General features: G+C 43.3%; 1 pseudogene; it reads left to right on the top strand.

Annotated features, from left to right (window-relative positions):
- Positions 1 to 5,365: 5,365 nt before the first annotated feature.
- Positions 5,366 to 5,994, top strand: LOC130861700 (AN1-type zinc finger protein 6-like; annotated as a pseudogene).
- Positions 5,995 to 6,194: the final 200 nt, after the last annotated feature.

Below are 6,194 nucleotides of genomic sequence, written 5' to 3'. Positions count from 1 at the left end.
TTGCAATAGCTTGAATAAAATCATCTTATTTGACAATCTTTTGTCTGTTACACTTTCCAATTTAAAAAATAAATAAATATATGGGAGGATTTTTTCCTGCAGCTTTCTTCCTCACAGTTGTGTGAGGATGTGATGTCTGAGACAGTGAAAGCTATCATCAACCACGGAACAAGCCTCAGGATGGCCGTCCACATGCTGAGGATGGCAGAGGGAGAAGTGGAAAGTACTTGGGTCGTTGATCACACTGTTACGTTGCTGAAATTGCCAATCTTCTTACTCCCTGTCACTTCCAGATTTCTTGTTATGGTGAGTAATATGTAGTCTTATGCTTTAAGTTACTCTCTGTTGGGTGTTCTGTTTTGAAGCCTCAAACGCCCCAATAGGATGCTTGTAGGCTTCAGGAATAAAGAAAACTTGTGCCCAGAAATCTGGAAAGATGCTTGAGAAGAGATTACCTGTTATGTGTAGGCTGTAGAGAGACTCAGTTTCCTGTGTCCTTGTGTGGCACTGGAGTTGTAGAATCAGTCCTGAAGGGCCAAGACTGCCACAGACTCAAAAGAAGTTTTCAGATGTGAATGAAGAATGATTGAAAGGCAACCTGTGTGGATACAGCACAGGCACATAACCTAACCCATCAAATGCACTCTGTACCTCTCCTAGCACATACAAGTAACTGCAGAGAGAAGTGGGCCAGCTCGAATGGACTGAGATGAACTTTTATCCACATGCAATTGCCAGACTCATGAGGCGAGGGCTTTCAGGATGACTATCTAGAGGGGTGGTCTTCATACTGAACTCCTTCAGTCTCTAGAGTTCCCGGGAGGAAACTTGGAGTCTTGGCATGAGTTGGTGGAGGGAGGTAGCAGAAGGGATGGGCTCCCAACCTCCTGTTGCAGTTCAACCACAGCAATCTAATTGTATCTGTTTTATACTTTGGGCTTGCAAGTAAAATTTTACTTGGGAAAGGATCCAAATACTAGAAACAACTATTTTGAAATCTCTGAAATGCCAGAGGATGCATCTCAACATTCCTCTCCAGTCCCCATCCTTGAGCAGACCTTGAGGGAGCAGATATATGGCGGGGGTTGAAAGTGGGTATTGGGCACACAGGTTTCAGGAACCTCACTTACACATCTTTACCTTGGGTCAGAAATAGGAGGGAGTCTGGCCCAGCTGTAGCAACCATATTTTGATAAAGAAATGTACCGTTACGTTCTTTCAATAAAGTAAAACTCAAATCCTCCAAAATTTAGGCCGGAAGGAGAATCTCCAGTTGGAGGATGGGAGCTGGACCTAGAAACTCTTCTCCTGTTCCTCTGGGTTCCAAGCATTCTCTTCCTCTTTGGATTTTCTCAATATGCTTGCTGCCTCCATCCTTCAATGGCTCCCCAACCCCTCGGGCAGGAAAAGTGCTGCTCTCCCAACATCTTTCTATCTTTCTTCAAACATCTTTCTATTTTCCCCTTAAAATGGCCACAAGTCAGTTTCACAGATTCTTCAGCTAAGATAAGACTGGGATTTTCAAAACAACCGAACGTTAGGGAAGAACAAAAGAAAAAGAAAAAAAAAAGACTATAAATCATTTAAATGATGCAACTTCCAAAGCACAGGCTCTGAATCCACTTGAACTGAATTGTCCTATGGGATTTTACCTCTTCCCATTTTATACCGGCTCCACGAATGGCAATGAGCTAGCTAGCCAAAGGGCTGACATCACTTCCCAGAGCCTTTGCCTAAGCCCTCACTTCAAAGCTCCCACCTGTTGCCCGTGGGTGAGGCCGTATTGCTGGCCACCACCTAGGATTCTCTCAGACATCTTGACTCTTTCCATTGACAAGATCAAAAGAGATTCTCTTTCCCTACCTATCTAAACTTGGTTCTGACACATATTTTTCCCCCCAGGATTGACAGGATGATTCATTCTTCAAGGGAGATTACCCAGTACAAACAATGGTATGGCTTTACCTTTTTGGATGAAAGATCTACTATTATCTAAATCCTTTTACAACCAGAGAGGGAAAATTATGCACCAGGATTCCTCTTATGAAGAACATTGTATTTTGGCCTGAAGGTTGTGCGATATGGGGTGGGAAAGCTTTTATAAATACTTGGGGTTGGAAATTTATCTTAATCCCTGGATCTAGTTCAGGTCTTTTCCTGGGCCTGGGTAACAGATACACTCTTCAGTAATAGAAGAATTTGAAGTTTCAACAGGTAATCCAGGAAATAAGGAAAGGTGCCTTGGGCTGGTTACTGCATGAAGGAGGAATTTGGAGAGGACAACAATGTCTAAAAGTGGACTTTGGTGTGACTGCTGTAAATTCTTCCTCTAACTTCTTTAGCAAAACCTACAATGCTCATTTGTGCTTTGGTGTGAGTGAATTCTTTTGGATGTTGACTTTCGTGCCTGGTTAGGGTCATCCTTGGTGCAACACAGGGCTGGAGGAAAGGACAAAATCTAGAGACAAATGGGCCATGAGAGAATAAGTCCTCAGGAAACAAGTGCTGAGAGAGACAGGCTGTGAAATTGGAGCTGTGAGACAAGTTTAGCTGGATCTTGTAGGTCAAGGAGGCCCTAGTTGACTTCAGAGCCACAGTATGATAAATAAGCACTGCAATCCTTCACTGATCCCCAATGTCTAAAGTCCATACTCCTTGTAGGGAGAGGGGCTACTCCATCAAATACCTTTCTTTCTTCAGATATATTTCCATTTTCTTTCTAAAATGGCAACAAATCTCTTCCACAGATTTTATTTTAGCTAAGACTGTACTTTTCAAAACAACTAAATATTAGGGGACTATAAATCAATTAAATGATGCAATTCCCAGACCACAGGGCTCTTAGTCTTTGTATGGGTGACACAGAAAGCCCACTAAAATCTGGCCTTCCCCACTCTCCAGTGTCATCTCCCCAGCACTCCTACTTGTCACGGACACTGCAGCATTACCAACTTTAAGAAACCTACATGACCACCCTCTCACCCTACCAGGTAGAAGTGACCACTCTTTATTCCATGTCTCACTGGAGCATAGCATTCCAAAGCATTTTGTGTAGATACTTATTGGCAAGCTTTTCTCTTCCAATAGATGGCGAGTTTCTAACCCCAGAACCTAACGAGTGCTTATAAAGTAGTAGAATCTCAATAAATATATGTCAAATGAAAAGGATTCCAAAGCAGGATGTAAAAGCAGAAGGAGCGCAGATAGACTAGGTTGGAATGACATTCTGCCACTTATCAGCCCATGACTTGGAGAGGTTCCTGAACCTCTCAGACTGTCAACTGCCTCATCCATTAACAACAGCTACTTTGTAGAGAGAAGTTTAAAGCAGGGGTCCCCAAACCCGGGCTGGTTTGCGGCCTGTTAGGAACCGGGCTGCACAGCAGGAGATGAGCAGCGGACAAATGAGCGAAGCTTCATCTGCTGCTCCCCATCCCAGCTTGCATCACTGCCTGAACCATCCCCCGCTCCCCAGCCCCCCATCTGTGGAAACATTGTCTTCCACGAAACCAGTCTCTGGTGTCAAAAACGTGGAGGACTGCTGGTTTAAAGTATGTGAAGGACGTGGCCCATAGTAGGTGCAGAGTAGGGACGTGGACACTATTAACAAGTAGGCTGGTGGTTTTCAAGATATTTGTTTTCTAGCAGTGTAACCCTTTAAAAAATGAAATGGTTCACAGCCCTGAATAAGACCAGAGCTGCTCTAACTTGTGTGTGCAGCCTTCGAGCCCTACCTGCTTAGCTACTTCCCCATCTTGACACAGTCACTCTCCACCCCAAGAGAACCCAGGGCTCCCAGAGTAAGGAGTAAAATCTACTGCCTTAGACTAGCATGCGAGATACACAACTGGTAGTATGTGAGACAATTTTAAGTGGCTTAAAGATATAGCATTAAATAACACTGATACCTTCTAAAAAGTCAGTCCCGGTTCAATTAAAACATTTTTTTCTGATTCTTTAGGGGAAAAGTCTGAGTTTGGGGATAATATGTTTTTAACTCCTCTCTTACTTCTTCTAAGACTCCAATATTCAAAGACAGCAGACTACAGTCTCAGAACCTTCTAGCAGTACCTAGCTGGAATTTAACACTATGGATTTGTTCAGTTCCCATCTCTGCCTATATTGCGTCTTTAAATTTGGGGAAATTATTTGACAACAAACTTCACTTTCTTTATTTGTAAAACAAAGGTAATAATGCTTACTTCATTTGTAAGTATCAGCATGTATTTATTCTAAATATATATATTGAGAGATTTTTGTGTGCCAGGTAGCCTGGTGGAATACAGTGGTAGACCAGACAAATGAGATCTTTGCCCTCATGGATCTTCCAATCCAGAGGTAGATAGAGGTCAGTAAAGAGAGGATTCATTTATACAATATGGTGAGTCCATTGGAGGCATCCAGGATGCTTGGGAAACACTTAAGAAGGACACTTAACTTGGACTTGGGGATGGGGTAGTCAAAGAAGTCTTCTTAGAAAAAATGGCAGCTCAACTGCAGATCTATTTAGTCCACAAAGAGAGGAAGCAATGGCATCTCAAAGGTCTAGAGGCAAGGGGCAATAAAATAAAATATGTTGGGTCCTTAGGACAATGTCTCAAACACAGACATTATTCAAAATGGCAGCAGCCCTGAGAACTGTTATAATGTGCTTGGCCTCAAGAATGTTAGATTTATCTCTGTACCTCAGCATGAAAGCAGTTTCTGCCACATAGTGGAAGCCCAATAAGTGTTGAAAAGTGAATGACTGAGTAAACAAATAAATGAATGAATAAATAATTGTTAGTTATTTTGATCTGCTCCTAGAGACTGGTCCCTGTCAGGAGTCATATTCCTACTCAGTCCTTGCCTAGAATAGTCTGATTCCCAACACTGGGGAGAGAGTAATCCTGCAGCCTGGTTTGGACTTGGGACTTGGGAGGTTTTTGCTGGTTTCAGCTGGTATCACATGGCCGCCCTTACCTCTAACCCAGGAGGGGCTGCGCTTTTTCCTCCTATGACACTGATGCTACTGAGACCTACGATAGCTGCTTTTGTTTGAAAGGTATTCTGTCTGAATTTCTCTATTTGTCATCCCACAGAACTAGGCAACTTGTAATGTCGTATAAACAACATGGCTGCTGTATCTTCTGGGACCACACCTGATTATGGCTCATGGACCCACGGAGCAGCTTAGCAGGTGAGAGAGCCTTAAAAAGGAGTTAAGGGGGAGGGGCCGGCAGCGGCGGGGCCAGAGCGAGCAGGGGTTCGGCGGCCTCACCTGTCACCATTCAGCAGTGTCCACCAGCATCCAAGAGCATCCACCGGCGGTGGCGGGCAGCTTGTCAGGCGGAGAGAGCCGCCGCCAGGTGTGCAACAGAGGAACATGGCTCAAGAAACTAATCACAGCCAAGCGCCTATGGTTTGTTCCACTGGCTGCAGATTTTATGGAAACCCTCTTACAAATGGCATGTGTTCAGTATGTTATAAAGAACATCTTCAAAGACAGAATAATAGTAATGGTAGAATAAGCCCACCTGCACCTTCTGTCAGTAGTCTGTCTGAGTCTTTACCAGTACAGTGCACAGATGGCAGTGTCTCAGAAGCTCAGTCAGGGTTAGACTCTACATCTTCATCTATGCAGCCAAGCCCTGTATCAAATCAGTCACTTTTATCAGAATCTGTAGCATTTTCCCAAGTGGACAGTACATCTGTGGACAAAGCAATACCTGAAACAGAAGACCTGCAAGCTTCAGTATCAGAAAAGGCACAGCAGCCAATCTGAAGAGCAAAGCAAGTCTCTTGAAAAACGAAAACCAAAAAAGAATCATTGTTTCATGTGCAGGAAGAAAGTGGGACTTAACGGGGTTTGAATGTCGGTGTGGAAATCTTTGCTGTGGTGTACACGGTTACTCAGATGTATACAATTGCTCTTACAATTACAGAACTGGTGCTGCTGAGAAAATCAGAAAAGAAAATCCAGTAGTTGTTGGTGAAAAGATCCAGAAGATGTGAACTCCTGCTGAAATATAAAATTCTTTGACCGTCTGCAAACTAAAAATTGACTTGAGGTTTTTTTCCCTAGTCATTGCGAGTGTAGAGCAATGTATCTTGCATAGACTTTTTAATCATGCATGTCATCAGAAGAATAGATTTTTGTTTTTGTTTTGAAAATGACTCTGAACATTTATTTCCATTGCCGTTTCTGTGGCTGC

The sequence above is a fragment of the Hippopotamus amphibius genome, chromosome 9 (assembly GCF_030028045.1).
Source record: "Hippopotamus amphibius kiboko isolate mHipAmp2 chromosome 9, mHipAmp2.hap2, whole genome shotgun sequence".
Lineage (NCBI taxonomy): Eukaryota > Metazoa > Chordata > Mammalia > Artiodactyla > Hippopotamidae > Hippopotamus > Hippopotamus amphibius.
This window is presented reverse-complemented; position numbering and strand designations above follow the sequence as displayed.